This window comes from Pan paniscus, chromosome 3 (genome assembly GCF_029289425.2).
Source record: "Pan paniscus chromosome 3, NHGRI_mPanPan1-v2.0_pri, whole genome shotgun sequence".
Classification (NCBI taxonomy): domain Eukaryota; kingdom Metazoa; phylum Chordata; class Mammalia; order Primates; family Hominidae; genus Pan; species Pan paniscus.
Window position 1 is genome coordinate 142629382 of NC_073252.2, and position 18084 is coordinate 142647465.

The 18084-nt window shown below is 38.4% G+C and overlaps 1 protein-coding gene across 1 annotated transcript in view; it reads right to left on the bottom strand.

Annotated features, from left to right (window-relative positions):
- Window positions 1–18084, bottom strand: part of ANAPC10 (anaphase promoting complex subunit 10) — a 458050-nt gene that overhangs the window by 108795 nt on the left and 331171 nt on the right. Inside the window, exon 6 of the transcript XR_008625236.2 lies at window positions 2294–2422. The gene's annotated coding sequence lies outside the window, so the exon portion shown is untranslated. The remainder of the gene's footprint in view (window positions 1–2293; window positions 2423–18084) is intronic.

Here is an 18084-nt window from a genome sequence, read left to right on the forward strand (position 1 = left end):
AATTGCTGGTGGGAAGAAGAAAGGGAGGCTAGTACTTGTCAGGTGCCAAGCTCTCCTCAATTAGAGAAAATGCAGGCAGAGGAACTAGGGGCATGAGACTGCCACCATATATTTTTATACTTAGTTTTGTAAAATTATCCTGGAAGAGACAAATTTTGGAGCAATATTTAAAGACAATCAAATCCATTACACTGATCTATAAGATACAGCTCTAAAAATTTCACTACATACAACCTGAAATAACCGTGAGAGATAAGCAATAGAGTAGAGCCAGAGGGAATGTCAGAGGCCCAAATAAAGAGCGAAGAAAAGATACCTACATAAGTGGAAGTGGACATAATAGGTGTAGTACAGTAACAAGTCAGCTAAACTGAATGGAAACAAGTGGGAGTTAGTAATAATTGCTAACACTTATATAGTGCTGTGTGCCAGACACCTCTTCAAAGAAATGTCAAGAACTGTGAAAGTTCTGAGATTTCACTCCTCTTAGAAACTAACAAGTTAGCCTGCCATAATTTCAGGGAAGCTGACAGAAGACATAAGACTCCTGGGTCAGAGACAAAGGACCGTTCATTAGTCACAGGAATAGTCAGAAGCAGTAACCAGTTCCCTGAGCCCCAGTTCTCACAGATTGAAACAGAAAGAACCAGGTGATATTTGCACTGGAAGTTGATTGAGTTACAGAAAAGAAACTTTGAGCTTAGGGATCCCAAATCTTTTATAACAGAGAGTAGGCAAACCTACCTGACCTTTGCATTAGAGGGAGAAGCTATCACTGTCTTCCAAGGCTGGCTGTTATACAAGCATCCTTTAAAAGTTAGTTCAGAAGAAATGCATTCAAAACTTCTGCTTACAAGATGTGCAGAAACACAAAAGGTCGATTGAGAATTGTCTCCCAATAAGTACTTTACATATATTGATTCTCTGGACCTCCTCAACAACCACATGAGATAGGTACTCTTATGTCATTTTATAGATTAAGAAATGGGACACAAAGTTCCCACAGCTATTCAATGGTAGAGTGAGGATTTGAACCCAGCAATAGGGCTCTGGAGCAGCACTGTCCCACAGAAATATGTGAACTAGACATATCATTTTAAATTTTCTAGTAGCCACATTTTAAAAGCAAAAATAAACAAATAAAACTAATTTCAACAATACATTTTGTGTAACTCAATGCACTGAGAATATTATTATTTCAACATGTAATCAATATCAAGACTAGTCATAAAATATGTTATGTTGTTATAGTGTCTTTGGAAGTCAGTGTGTATTCTACATTTATAGCACATCTCAATTCAGCTCAAAATTTTCATCAAAAATATTTGATCTGTTTAATAAAGTTTGCATAAAACTTAGAGCTGAAAAAGTAGATAAACATGCCCAAGTTGTTCAAAACACACTTAAAAGCTTTCTAATGACTGAATTATCACTTTTTAAGGTTAAACTAATTAAAATTAAACTACTTAAAAACTCATTTAAACATTGAGTTTTTCAGTCATAGTAGCCACATTCCTATTACTCAAAAGCCATATATGGCTAGTGGCTCCTGTATTAGACAGAAAACTCTAGAACGTGGGCACATAATCACTATGTTCTCACTTACAAAGAAAGTGCATTAAAAACATACAGAATTTTAATTTAATTTTTTGTTCTTCTATTTTGATTGTTCAATGAAGTCACAGTTGTTTACTTTAATCTGCCTGCCCTGACGGATTATTGCAGAAGTCAAGAGAAGCCAGAGCAGAATGGCTGTACTGTAGTTGAAATCCATTATCAGAGCACAGGCTCATAGCCAGACAGACCTGGTCTGATCCACACTCTGTCAAGTCTTGTCTTTTCTCAGCTGTGTGACCACAAACATATATCCTGAACTTCCTTAACTCTAATTTCTTTATCTTTAAAGTAGGACTATAAATAGCACATCTGAGGATAAAATAAGGTGATTCATGTAAAGGACCTGACATAGTGTTTGGCATATAATTTGTGCTAAATAAATGTCAATTGTTATTCGGCAGCTAGAGTAAATTTAACACAAAAGACCAAACACACATTTAAGAATAGATAATTTTGAGATGCCCATTTGTTTTCCAAAGAAAGGGCTTGCTCATTGGCTACTCAGCCCAGTGTTACCCTCTAGTGCCAAAAACCTTGAACAGCAAGCATCACCAACCAAAACACCAGAACAGCAAATCTCTGAAAAGATGTGTCCATTGATTCAACCTCAGATGCTGTTAATTAGCACACCATTTTCTAAGGCCCATTCTTCTCAAGTTTTAATGCTTTTTCTTACCAGTTATCTGAGGATCTTGTTAAGATCTTAGTGAGTCTTGTGACTCACTAAGAATGAAGTGGAGCCCGGTAGTCTGCATTTCTCATAAGGTCTCAGGTAATTCCAATGCTGCTGCTCCACAGATCCTCCCTGAGTAGCAAAAGTTTAGACAATTCTATTAATTACTCAAACTCTTTTGAAAGTAACCACCACCAAACTATTAGAATAAGGAATTGCAGGATTAAGCAAAATGTTGTCGTCTTTCTCCTATAGACATGTGCAAGAGGAAAAGCCCTAAATTTATACTAAAGCTGAAATACACCTGAAGTTTAAAGATTATTTCAGATTGCTTTCTTCCCAGGAAAGTGTCTCAGCAAGACAATAGTGGGGTGGATGGGTCAGTATGGCAATTCTTACATTCCTTTGAGCTCAGAATGTAATTCAGGATCATGTGCTAGACTGGAAATTAATGTTGAGTATAAGTTAATCTGTGTTCATAGTTTGAGGTTCGAGGTACTTTGGACTAGATAACAACATGGTGGCAAGGTACTAAACCAGCAGTGGAAACTGAGTCAGAGTCTCAGTAGCTACTAATTAGTAGTTGTTCTAATGTCCCATAGTCAAGACTTTGGAAGAAATCATCATCCGTGTTTTATTTCATATTTGATAAAATGGATGAAAAGATAATCGACACGTTTCTGCAAACTTCAAATTAGATAATGTGGTGAAATTTCTTTGAAACTATTGTCCCATAGATACAGATACAATTCATTAGAAGTCTAACAGAGCAAACTAGCCTCGTATCTTCTTGGCATAATGGACAATATTGATTGTTTCTGGTAAGAATAAAAGAGGAAGGGGAATTTGAAGTTTATTTAAATTTGTTCATCCATTTAAAAACGCTAATTAAGGCCACAATGACTTAATTGCTCCAAATTTCTAGGTATTTATGTTGCCTCCCACAACGAGACTGCCAAATTAATGATAATATTTATTTTTATGTTGTTTTCAAACATTTGTTTCTGATTATGACTTTAATATACAACAGTGCAGTCATGCTTTGTTGGTAAGTTTGCCCATTATCTAGCTGAACTCACTATGCTACTGACTGATAAAAACAAAGTCCACAGAGTTTTTCAAATGCGTGCTGAACATCAAACACAGCAGTCATGTAGAAGGTCTATTGCACTTATCTCACAAAACATTATCATATACTAGACATGAACTCACGTTTTCACCTACTTTCAACAATCCCCTGCCCTCCATGGATATACGTGGAGACTGGTCTCTCTACTTCCTTGTTGTTTTTTTTTTTGAAACGGAGTCTCCCTCTGTCGCCCAGGCTGGAGTGCAGTGGCGCCATCTCGGCTCACTGCAAGCTCCGCCTCCCAGGTTCACGCCATTCTCCTGCCTCAGCCTCCCGAGTAGCTGGGACTACAGGCGCCCGCCACCGCGCCCGGCTCATTTTTTGTATTTTTAGTAGAGACGGGGTTTCACCGTGTTAGCCAGGATGGTCTCAATCTCCTGACCTCGTGATCCACCCACCTCGGCCTCCCAAAGTGCTCGGATTACAGGCATGAGCCACCGTGCCCGGCCCCTACTTCCTTGTTTCATAGTAAGAAATTTCTTTATCTGTTTCTGTTGGCTTCTCAGAAGCTTGCTTTAAAGTATTTCAATTCCACCTGTTTTGACTTAGGATCTCATATTAATGTGTTTCCCCTAATTCACTACCCATTTACAATATTAGATTTTTAAAAAGCATTCATATTAATGTGCTATAGTTACTGCCAATGTAAAGGGAAAAAGTGTACTTTGATTCCCAGAGTTTGGAGAAAAGCAAAGTCAAATAAATGCAGCCCCATATTTCTATAATGAAAAAAAATCAAGGGAGAAAAGAGAAAAGGAAGAAAGGAGGGGAAATTGAGAGAGAAAAGCAAAGAAGGAAGGAAGGAAAGAAAGTAGAAAGAAAGAGAAAGAAAAAAAAGAAGGTATGAAAGGAGGGAGGAAGACAGGAAAAAAATTTGAAGGTTTATTTCCCTTACATTATACTGTCTTTTTAAATTTACACAACAAAACCCAACAGGGCCTAGAATAGTCTTCAACAATCCACCAATTAATTGATATATAATTCTCTAAGACAAGTCTAAGCCCTGTTGGAAAGACAAAGGTATAGAAAGAAGGTCCTTCATTCTCATAACAAACTCTGGGGGAAAAAAAAACAACAACAATCTAAACACAAAAAGATAACACTATTAGTGTCTAAAAGTACTTACTAGGCAAACCAAAACTTTTTTCTTACATGTAGTCTACTGTGGTTACTTAGCTAAGGCCTATGTTTGGATCCTGGATCAAGAGATGTGGGTGAGATCTTACCTGTGTCATAATTAAGATTCCAGGTGAATCGGCTTGATTAACCAAGAAAAGAAGAAAGAAGATTCAAAAAAGTTCAATCAGAAATGAAAATGGAGACATTACAACCGACACCACAGAAATACAAAAGATCACTATGAACACCTCTATGCACACAAACTACAAAATCTAGCAGAAATTGAGAAATTGGAAACATACAACCCTTCTAGCTTGAATCAGGAAGAAACAAAAATTCTGAACAGACCAATAACAGGCAGTGAAATCAAATCAGTAATTAAAAAAAAAAAAAACTGCCAACAACAAAAAAAGCCCTGGGCCAGACAGATTCACAGCTGAATTCTACCAGACATTCGAAGAAAAATTGGTGAATCCTGGTGAAACTATTCCAAAAGATTGAGAAAGAGGGAATCCTCCCTAATTCATTCTATGAAGCCAATATCACCCTGATACTGAAGCCAGGAAAGGACATAACAAAAAAAGAAAACAGAGACCAGTAACCTTGGTGAATATAAATGCAAAAACCCTCAACAAAATATAGTAAACTGAATCCAACAGCACATCAAAAGATAATTCACCATGATCAAGTAGATTTTATCCCAGGGATACAGGGATGATTCAACATATGCAGTTCAATAACTGTGACTCAGCACATTAACAGAAGTAAAACAAAACAAGAACTATATGATCATCTCAATAAATGCAGGGCAAGCATTTGTTAAAATCCAGCATCCCTTCAACAAATTAGGCATAGAAAGAACATACCTCAAAATAATAAAAGCCATATGTGACAAACCCACAGCCAACATCATACCGAGTGGGGAAAGTTGAAAGCATTTCCCCTAAAAGCTGGAACAAGAAAGGATGCCTACTTTCATCACTTTTATTCAGTGTAGTACTGGAAGTCCTAGCCAGAGCAATCAGGCAAGAGAAAGAAATAAAAGGCATCCCAACTGGAAAGAGGAAGTCAAGTTATCTTTGTTTGCTGATGAGATGATCATATACCTAGAAAACCCTGAAGACTCCTCCAAAAGACTCTTAGATCTGACAAATAAACTCAGTAAAGTCTCTGGTTACAAAATCAATGCACGCGAATCTGCTATACACCAACAATGATTGAGCTGAGAATCAAATCAAGAATTCAATCCCTTGTACAACACCCTCAAAAAAATAAAATACCTAGGAATATACTTAACCAAGGAGGTGAAAGATCTCTTCAAGAAGAACTAAAAACGCTGCTGAAATAAATCATATATGACACAAAAAAATGGAAATACATCTGATGCTCTGGATTAAAACAATATTATGAAAATGACCATACTACCCAAAGCAATCTATAGACTCAATGCAATTCCTATCAAAATACTAACATCATTTTCACAGAATTAGAATAACAATCCTAAAATTCACATGGAATTTAAAAAGAGCCCAAAGAGGCAAAACAATCCTACACAAAAATAACAAATCTGGAGTATCACATTACCCAACTTCAAATTATACTACAAGGCTACAGTAACCAAAACAGCATGCTACCGGTATAAAGGCAGATATATAGACCAATGGAACAGAATACAGAGCCCATAAATAAAGCCAAATACTTACAACCAACTTATCTTTGACAAAGCAAACCACAATATAAATTGAGGAAAGGACACCCTATTCAATAATTGGTGCTGGGAAAACTGGATAGCCACATATAGAAGAATGAAACTGGATCCCTATCTCTCATCACATACAAAAATGAACTTAATATAGATTAAAAACTTATATCTAAGACCAGAAACCAAAAAAAGACCTCTAAAAGAAAAGTTAGAAAAACTTTTCTGGACATTGGCCTAGGCAAAAAATTTATGACTAAGACCCCCAAAAGCAAATTCAACAAAAACAAAAATAAGGCTGGGTGCAGTGGCTCATGCTTGTAATCCCAGCAGTTTGGGATGCCAAAGCGGGTGGATCACGAGGTCAGGAGATCGAGATCATCCTGGCTAACATGATGAAACCCTGTCTCTACTAAAAAAACTACAAAAAAATTAGCTGGGCGTGGTGGCAGGCGCCTGTAGTCCCAGCTACTTGGGAGGCTGAGGCAGGAGAATGACATAAACCCAGGAGGCTGAGCTTGGAGTGAGCCGAGATCACACCACTGCACTCCAGCCAGCGTGGGTGACAGAGCAAAACTGTCTCAAAAATAAATAAATAAATAAATAAATAAATAAATAAATAAATAAATGGAAACTAATTAAACTAAAAAGCTTCTGCACAGTGAAAGAAATAATCATCAGAGTAAACCAGCAGCCTAAAGAATGGGAGAAAATATTTCCAAATTGTGCATCTGACAAAGATCCATAACTTAATATCCAGAATCTACAAAAAATTCAAGCAAATCAGCAAGAAAAAAACCAAATAATCCCATGAAAAGTGAGCAAATTACAAGAATGGACAGTTCTCAAAACAAGATATATAAATGGCAAATAAACATGACAAAATGCTCAACATCACTAATCTTCAGAGAAATGCAAATTGAAACCACAATGAGATACCGCCTTACTCTAGCCAGAATGACCATTATTTAAAAAGTCAAAAAACAACAGATGTTTGTATGGACGTGGTGAAAGAGGAACCCATACGTACTGCTGGTGGGAATGTAAATTATTACAAACTCCATAGAAAACGGTACGGAGATTTCTCAAAGAAGGAAAAGTAGATCTATCATTTGATCCAGCAATCCCACTACTGGGTATCTACTCAGAGGAAAATAAGTCATTGTAGTAAAAAGACACCTGCACATGTACGTTTATCACAGCACAATTCACAAATTGCAAAGATATGGTACCAATCTAAGTGCCTATCAACTGATGAGTAGAAAATAAAATGTGGTATATATACACTGTGGAACACTATTAGCCATAAGAAAGAGTGAAATAATGTCTTTTGCAGCAATTTAGATGGAGCTGGAGGCCATTGTTCTAAGTAAAGTAACCCAGGAATAAAAAACCAAGTATTGTATGTTCTCACTTATAAGTGGGAGCTAAGCTACGGGTACGCAAAGGCATACAGAGTGGTATAACGACAATGGAGACTCAGAAGCGGGGAAGATGAAGGTGGGGTGAGAAAAGAAAAACTACCTATTGGGTACAATGTGCACTACCCAAGTAATGGGTGCATTACTTAGACTTTACCACTATACAATTCATCCATGTAACCAGAAACCACTTGTACCCCCAAAAGCTAGGGATTCATTGTTGCATGCCAGGAAAATTTAAGGCATAGACACATATGAGGAGTTTAGGAGTGGAGGTTTAATAGGTAGAAGAGAAGAGAAAGAGAAACAGCTTCCTCCATAGAGGAAGGGGTCTCCAAGCAGAAAAGACCAGCAGACCTCAAATGTGTCAGGTTTTATAGTCCAGTTTGAGGAGGCAGTGTCTGATTTAGGTAGGGCTCACAGATTGGTTCAGTCAGGTATAACATTTACATAGCATGTGGGGAAGGCTGGTCACCCCACCCTAATCTTCTTATACAAATGGGCTTTCCTGTTGATCAGCCCCATCTTGTCTGCTTCTTACCATGCACATGGCTGGCAGAGAAGGGAATTTGAAGCCTCCATCTTGAACATGTCTAGTCCCTAGTTCCTGCCAGCATTCACCTGTGTGATCTCTCAGCTTGCTTGTCTATGTCTGCAGCTCAACTTTCCAGGCTGCTCTTTGTTAGAAAATGATTTGGGGCTGCTTTTCATTAAAAAGAAAAGCCATACCGAGGACTCCTATACCCTTACTATCTGCCTAAGTGAGTTTCTCTTAACTCCTGTATCACAAAGTTGCCCTCTCTCACCACTCCTATTCAACATAGTACTAGAAGCCCTGACCAGAGCAATTAGGTGATAGAAAGAAATAAAAGACATCATTACATAGGAAGAGAGTAAGTAAAAATATCCCTGTTTGCAGCATATATGACTCCATACCTAGAAAACCCCTTGGTCTCTGCCCAAAAGCTACTTGATCTGATACACAACTTCAGTGAGGTTTCAGGCTACAAAATTAATGTACGAGAATCAGTAGCATTTCTGTACACCAACAATATCCAAACTGAGAGTCAGATCAAGAATGCAATCCCATTCACAATAGAATAAAAGAATGAAATCCCATTCACAAAAAGAATAAAATACCTAGGAATACAGCCAACCAGGCAGGTAAAATATCTCTATAATGAGAATTACAAAAGACTGCTCAAAGAAATCAGAGATGACACAAACAAAAAGAAAACACTCCATGCTCAGGGATAGAAGAATCAACATTGTTAAAATGGCCACACCAACCAAAGCAATTTATAGATTCAACACTATTTTTAATAATATCAAACTACCAATGACATTCTTTACAGAATTAGAAAAAACTATTTTAAAATTCATATGGAAACAAAAAAGAGCCCTAGTAGCCAAGGCAAGTCTAAGAAAAAAGAACAAAGCTGGAAGTATCATGCTACCTGACTTCAAACTATACTACAGGGCTACAGTAAACAAAAGAGCATAGTATTGGTACAAAAACAGACACATAGACAAGTGGGAACAAGATAGAGAGCCCAGAAATAATGCTGCACACCTACAACTAAATGATCTTCAACAAACCTGACAAAAACAACCAATGAGGAAAGGACACCCTACTCAACAAATGTTGCTGGAATAACTGGCTAGCAATATGCAGATGATCGAAGTGGACCCCTTCCTTACACCGTATACAAAAATTAACTCAAGATGGATTAAAGACTTAAATGTAAAATCTAAAACTATAAAAATTCTGGAAGGTAACCTAGGAAATACCACTCTGGATGTAGGGCGTGGCAAAGATTTCACAATGAAGATGCCAAAAGCAATTGCAAAAATAAATAAATAAATAAATAATAAGAAAGTGGAACCTAACTAAAGTGCTTCTGGACAACAAAGAAAACTATCAACAGAGTAGACAGCCTATAGAATGGGAGAAAATTTTCGCAAACTGTGCATCTGAAAAATGTCTAATATCTGGAAACTATAAGAAACTTAAACAAATCAACAAGAAAAATACAAATAACCCCATTAAAAAGTAGGCAAAGGACATGAACAGACACTTTTCAAAAGAAAACATACATGTGGACAACAGGCATATGAAAAAATGCCCAACATCCCTGAGCATTAGAGAAATCCAAATCAAAACCACAATGAGATACCATCTGACACCAGTCAGAATGGCTATTACTAAAAAGAAAAAAAAAACAGATGCTGTCAAACTTTCAGAGAAAAGAGAATGCTTATATACTGCTGGTGGGAATATAAATTAGTTCAGCTATTGTGGAAAGCAGTTTGGCGATTTCTCAAAGAACTCAAAGCGAATTATCAGCCCGGCAATCCCATTATTGGGTATATACCCAAAGGAATATAAATCATTCTATTGAAAAGATACATGCACACATATGTTCATTGCAGCATTATTTGCAATAGCAAAGACATAGAATCAACCTAAATGCCTATAAATGGTAGACTAGATAAAGAAAATGTGGTATGTATAAACAATGGAATAATTACACTACCATAAAAAAAGAATGAGACCACATCTTTTGCAGCAATATGGATGGAGATGGAGGCTGTTATGCCTAGCAAACTAACACAGGAACAGAAAATCAAATACCCCATGTTCTCACTTATAAGTGGGAACCAAACATTGAGTATCCATGAACATAAAGAAAGGAAAGACACATGGGCCTACTTAAGAGTAGAGAGAGGGAGGATGGTGTCAAAAAAAAAAAAAACAAAAAAAACACTTATTGAGTATTATGCTCATCACCTGGGTGGTGAAATAATTTGTACACCAAACCTCTGTGACACACAATTTACCTATATAACAAAACTGCACAGGTACACCTAAGGGAATCTAAAATAAAAGTTAAAGAAAAGTAACAAGAAGCTTCCTAAAAGTAATAATAATAAAACAAAATGAAATCACATTAAACTTTTTAAAAAGGTTGTTTACACTATACTGTTGTATGTTGTATATTATGTATGAAATAGCATTATGTCTAAAACACAATATATATACCTCATTAAAAATACTTTATTGCTAAAAAAAAAGCTAATAATCAACTGAGTCTTCAGCAAGTCATAACCTTTCTGATGATGTAAGGTTTTGCCTCTGTGTTGATGGCTGCTGACTGATCAGGGTAGTTGTTGCTGAATTTTGGAGTTGCTACAGAAATTTCTTAAAATAGGACAAGAATGAATTTTGCTGCATTGATTAATACTTCGTTTCATGAAAGGTTTCTCTGTAGCATGTAATGAAGTTTGACAGCATTTTACCCACAGGAGAAGTTCTTTCATAATTGGAATCAATCCTCTCCAACCCTGCTGCTGCTTTATCAACTACATTGATGTAACATTCTAAATCATTTGTTGTCATTTCAACAATATTCACAGCATCTTTGCCAGAAGTAGATTTCATCTCAAGAAACCACTTTCTTTGCTCATTCATAAGAAGAAACTTCTCATACAATCAAGTTTTACTATGAGATTGCAGTAATTCAGTCACACCTTGAGGCTCCACTTCTAATTCTATTTCTCTTGCTATTTCCACCATATCTGTGGTTACTTCCCCCAGTGAAGTCTTGAGTCCCTCAAAGTCATCCAGGAGGTTTGGAATTAATTTTTCCAGCAGTCCTGCTAATGTTGATATTTTGACCTCCTCCCATGAATCATGAATCTTCATAATGACATCTAAAATGGTGGGTCCTTTCCAGAAGGTTTTCCATTTACCTTGCCCAGATCCATCAGAGGAATTGTTATCTGTGGTAGCTGTAGCCTTATGAAATGTATTTTTTAAATAATAAGACTTGAAAGTTTAAATGACTCTTTGATTCATGGGCTGCGAAATAGATGGTGTGATAACAGACCTGAAAATACCATTAGCCTCCTTGAACATTTCCATCAGAGCTCTTGGGTGACCAGGTACAATTGTCAATGAGCAGTAATATTTTGAAAGAAATCCTTTTGCTAAGCAGTAGATCTCAAAAGTGGGCTTAAAATATTCAGGAAACCATGCTGTAAACAGATGTGCTGTCATCCAGGTTGTTTTTTTTCCATTGGCAAAGCACATGCAGAGTAGATTTAGCATAATTCTTAAGGGCCCTCAAATTTTGGGAATGGTGAATGAGCATTGGCTTCAACTTTAAGTCAGGAGCTTCATTTGCCCCGAATAAGAGAATCAATCTGTCCTTTGAAACTTTGAAGCCAGGCATTAATTTCTCCTCTCTAGCTATGAAAGTCCTAGATGACATCTTCTTCCAATAGAAGGCTGTCTTGTCCACAGTGAAAAATCTGAGTTTAATTGTAACCACCTTCATCAGTTATCTTAGCTAGATTTTCTGGATAACTTGCTGCACCTTCTCCATCAGCACTTGCTACTTTATCTTGTACTTTTATATTATGCAGAGAACTTCTTTCCTTAAACCTCATGAAGCAACCTCTGCTAGCTTCTAACTTTTCTTCTGAAGCTTGCTCACCTTTCTCAGCCCTTATAGCATTGAAGAGAGGTGGGCCTTGCTCTAGATTAGGCTTTAGCTGAAGGGAATGCTGTGGCTGGTTTGATCTTCTATCTAGGCCACTAAAACTTTCTCCTTATCAGCAATAAGGTTGTTTCCCTTTCTTATCATTTGTGTGTTCACTGGAGTAGCACTTTTCATTTCCTTCAAGAACTTTTTCTTTGCATCCACAATTTGGCTAAATGTTTGGTGCAAGAAGCCTAGCTTTCAGCCAATCTCACCTTTCAACATACCTTCCTCATTAAGCTTAATCCTTTTAGCTTTTATTTAAATAAGAGACATGTGATTCTTTTTTTTTTTTTCATTTGAACACTTAGAGGTAATTGTAGGGTTGCTAATTGGCCTAATTTCAATATTATTGTGTCTCAGGGAATAGAGAGGCCTGAGGAAAGGAAGACAGATAGGGGAACAGCAAGTTGGTGAGCAGTCAGGATGCATAAAACATTTATTAAGTTCACTATCCTACACAGGCATGGTTCATGGTGCCCCAAAACAATTACAGTAGTAACCACAAAGATCACCGATCACAAGTCACCATAAGGAATACAATAATAATAATAATAAAGTTTGAAGTATTGCAAGAATGGCCAAAATGTGACATAGACACCAGGCAGGCACATGCTGTTGGAAAACTGGTCCCAATAAACTTGCTTGACACAGTGTTGCTACAAAGTCTCAATGTGTAAAAAACATATCTGTGAGGATCAATAAAGCAAAGCACAGTAAAATGAGGCATGTCTATACCCAGATTCAAAAAAGTTTATTTTTAGGCAGGTAGCCTGGGCAAAAAACAGTATGACATTGCCATACTGCTCCAAACAGAATGTATTCATTTAACTTCCCATAAAGTTAAAATCTCTAATAAGAAATATGCGACTATTGCCACAGACATACATAGCTTCTCAAGATCAGTACCTCATACTACTGGAGTTACTTCGTGATCCAATTTGCTTCTATACTCATTATGGAAAAAAAAAACCAGCAATGCTAGTATTTTTAAGATATATTAAACTAAAAACCACCGTGTGAAGATACATCATTATTATTCCTTAGGAAGACAATCAAATGCATTTTGCACAGCATCCCTAAGTGTGGTTCATGAGATCCCCAAGCAGAATTTTTAATGTTCATCTGGATAACTTTGTCTAGGCCTTTTTCACCTTAATTCCACTTGTCCCCAAATGCCTTTCCAGGCAATTTAACAAAACATGTGAGTCATAAGGAATAAACAGTTGAGCTAATTGAAGGGGGGAAAAGGGAGCAAAAAATGCCCATAAAATAGTTCCTTACCCAGACCTGAACATTTATATGCACACCTAATCAGTGGTCAAATGTTTCACTCTCTGGCTAGGTAAAATGTGATCCAATGTTCATTGAATTATGTATCTATAGCAAAGAATTCCTGTGACATACTCATTACCCTATATTGGAGAACTTAGAGTGCTACTGGAAAAACTAGACTGGGCAGAAGAAGAGCAGAGGAAAAGAAGGTATTTATTAGCAGAGGTTGCATCTCTAGAAAGTGGGTCTGGCAATGGAAGAGAATAGAGAACCCAGAAATAAGACTGCACACGTACAACTATCTGATCTTCAATGAATCTGACAAAAAACAAGCAATGGCAAAAGGATTCCCTATTTAATGAATGGTGCTGAGATAATTGGCTAGCCATATGCAGACAATTGAAACTGGACCCCTTCCTTACACCTATACAAAAACTAACTCAAGATGGATTAAAGACTTAAATGTAAAACCCAAAACTATAAAAACTCTAGAAAACAATCTGGGCAATATCATTCAGGACATAAACACTAAAAAAGATTTCATAGTGAAGATCCCAAAAGCAATTGCAACCAAAGCAAAAATTGACACATGGGATCAAATTAAACCAAAGAACTTCTGCACAGCAAAAGAAACTATCAACAGAGTAAACAGAAAACCTACAGAATGAGAGAAAATTTTTCTAAACTATGCATCCAAGAAAGGTCTAATAACCACCATCTACAAAGAACTTAAATAAATTTACAAGAAAAAAATACAAACAACCTCACTGAAAAGTGGACAAAGGACATGAATGGATACTTTTCAAAAGAAGACGCACAGGCAGCCAACAATCATATGAAAAGAAGCTCGATATCACTCATCATTAGAGAAATGCAAGTCAAAACCACAATGAGATACCATCTCACACCAATCAGAATGGCTGTTATTAAAAACTCAAACAATGACAGATGCTGGTGAAATTGTGGAGAAAAAGGAACATTTATACATTGTTGGTGGGAGTGTAAATTAGTTCATCCATTGTGGAAGACAGTGTGGCACTAAAGATAGAAATATCATTCAACCCAACAATCCCATTACGGCGTATATACCCAAAGGAATATAAATCATTCTATTATAAAGACACATGCACACATATGTTCCTTGCAGTACTATTCACAATAGCAAAGACATGGAATCTACCTAAATGCCCATCAATGATAGACTGGATAAAGAAAATGTGGTACATATACACAATGGAATACTATGCAGCCATAAAAAAGAACAAGATCATGTCCTTTGTAGGAACATGGATGCCACTGGAGGCCATTATCCTTAGCAGACTAACACAGAAACAAAAAAAACAAATGCCACATGTTCTCACTTATAAGTGGGAGCTAAATGTTGAGAACACATGGACACATAGAGGGAAACAACACACACTGGGGCCTTTTGGAGGGTGAAGGGTGAGAGGAAGGAGAGTATCAGGAAAAATAACTAATGGGTACTAGGCCTAATACCTGGGTGATGAAATAAACTGTACAATGAACCCCCATGACACATGACACAAGTTTACCTGTAACAAACCTGAATATGCATCCCTGAACTTAAAATAAAAGTTGAAAAACAAAGAAGTGGGTGTGAGTTGTGGGTTTCTAGAACAAGAAGGCCAAGGAGCAGAGGAAAAGCCTCAGAATGTCTGTGTCTTTTAAATAAAAACTTAAAAGGACTGGACAAATGTCAGCTTAAAAGGAAGAAGAGATAAGGAAAACTTCTTATTGCTATTATGTAGTTATGACTCCAGCCTTCCGAAAGTGTATGGACTAAGGGGGAAAGGCTATTTCTCTTTTTTTTTTTTTTTTTTGAGACGGAATCTCACTCTGTTGCCCAGGCTGGAGTGCAGTGGCACAATCTTGGTTCACTGCAACCTCTGCCTCTTGGGTTCAAGCAATTCTCCTGCCTCAGCCTCCTGAGTAGCTGGGACTACAGGTGCACACTGCCACGCCTGGCTAATTTTTTTTGTATTTTAGTAGAAACAAGGTTTCACCATGTTGCCCAGGCTGGTCGCAAACTCCTGAGCTCAGGCAGTTTGCCTGCCTTGGCCTCCCAAAGTGCTGGGATTACAGGCATGAGCCACAGTGCCCAGCCAGGAAAGGCTACCTCAAAATTAATGTGTTTTAGTTCCATAAAAGAATTGAGTTGGGATCTGCTTTCAAGATGGCCAAATAGGAACAGCTCCGGTCTACAGCTCCCAGCATGAGTGACGCAGAAGACGGGTGATTTCTGCATTTCCATCTGAGGTACCGGGTTCATCTCACTAGGGAGTGCCAGACAGTGGGCGCAGGACAGTGGGTGCAGCGCACCATGTGCCAGCCAAAGCAGGGCGAGGCATTGCCTCACTCGGGAAGTGCAAGGAGTCAGGGAGTTCCCTTTCCTGGTCAAGGAAAGGGGTGACAGACGGCACCTGGAAATTTGGGCCACTCCCACCTGAATACTGCGCTTTTCCAACAGGCTTAGGAAACAGCACACCAGGAGGTTATATCCCGCACCTGGCTCGGAGGGTCCTATGTCCACGGATTCTCGCTGATTGCTAGCACAGCAGTCTGAGATCAAACTGCAAGGTGGCAGCGAGGCTGAGGGAGGGGTGCCTGCCATTGCCCAGGCTCACTTAGGTAAACAAAGCAGCCCGGAAGCTCGAACTGGGTGGAGCCCACCATAGCTCAAAGAGGCCTGCCTGCCTCTGTAGGCTCCACCTCTAGGGGCAGGGCACAGACAAACATAATGACAGCAGTAACCTCTGCAGACTTAAATGTCCCTGTCTGTCAGCTTTGAGGAGAGCAGTGGTTCTCCCAGCACGCAGCTGGAGATCTGAGAATGGGCAGACTGCCTCCTCAAGTGGGTCTGACCCCCTGACCCCCGAGCAGCCTAACTGGGAGGCACCCACCAGTAGGAGCAGACTGACACCTCACACGACCAGGTACTCCTCTGAGACAAAACTTCCAGAGGAACGATCAGAGAGCAGCATTCGCAGATCACGAAAATCCACGGTTCTGCAGACAATGCTGCTGATACCCAGGCAAACAGGGTCTGGAGTGGACCTCTAGCAAACTCCAACAGACCTGCAGCTGAGGGTCCTATCTGTTAGAAGGAAAACTAACAAACAGAAAGGACATCCACACCAAAAACGCATCGGTACATCACCATCATCAAAGACCAAATGTAGATAAAACCACAAAGATGGGGAAAAAACAGAGCAGAAAAACTGGAAACTCTAAAAAGCAGAGCGCCTCTCCTCCTCGAAAGGAACACAGTTCCTCTTGAGCAACGGAACAAAGCTGGACGGAGAATGACTTTGACGAGTTGAGAGAAGAAGGCTTCAGACGATCAAACTACTCTGAGCTACAGGAGGAAATTCCAACCAAAGGCAAAGAAGTTGAAAACTTTGGAAAAAAATTAGACGAATGTATAACTAGAATAACCAATACAGAGAAGTGCTTAAAGGAGCTGATGGAGCTGAAAGCCAAGGCTCGAGAACTACGTGAAGAATGCAGAAGCCTCAGGAGCCAATGTGATCAACTGGAAGAAAGGGTATCAGTGATGGAAGATGAAATGAATGAAATGAAGCAAGAAGGGAAGTTTAGAGAAAAAAGAATAAAAAGAAACAAACAAAGCCTCCAAGAAATATGGGACTATGTGAAAAGACCAAATCTCCGTCTGATTGGTGTACCTGAAAGTGACTGGGAGAATGGAACCAAGTTGGAAAACACTCTGCAGGATATTATCCAGGAGAACTTCCCCAATCTAGAAAGGCAGGCCAGCATTCAGATTCAGGAAATACAGAGAACGCCACAAAGATACTCCTCGAGAGGAGCAACTCCAAGACACGTATTTGTCAGATTCACCAAAGTTGAAATGAAGGAAAAAATGTTAAGGGCAGCCAGAGAGAAAGGTCAGGTTACCCACAAAGGGAAGCCCATCACACTAACAGCTGATCTCTCGGCAGAAACTCTACAAACCAGAAGAGAGTGGGGGCCGATATTCAACATTCTTAAAGAAAAGAATTTTCAACCCAGAATTTCATATCCAGCCAAACTGAGCTTCATAAGTGAAGGAGAAATAAAATACTTTAAAGACAAGAAAATGCTGAGAGATTTTGTCACCATCAGGCCTGCCCTAAAAGAGCTCCCGAAGGAAGCACTAAATATGGAAAGTCACAACTGGTACCAGCCGCTGCAAAATCATGCCAAAATGTAAAGACCATCGAGACTAGGAAGAAACTGCGTCAACTAACGAGCAAAATAACCAGCTAACATCATAATGACAGGATCAAATTCACACATAACAATATTAACTTTAAATGTAAATGGGCTAAATGCTCCAATTAAAAGACACAGACTGGCAAATTGGATCAAGAGTCAAGATTCATCAGTGTGCTGTATTCAGGAAACCCATCTCACGTGCAGAGACTCACATAGGCTCAAAATAAAAGGATGGAGGAAGATCTACCAAGCAAACAGAAAACAAAAAAAGGCAGGGGTTGCAATCCTAGTCTCTGATAAACCAGACTTTAAACCAACAAAGATCAAAAGAGACAAAGAAGGCCATTACATAATGGTAAAGGGATCAATTC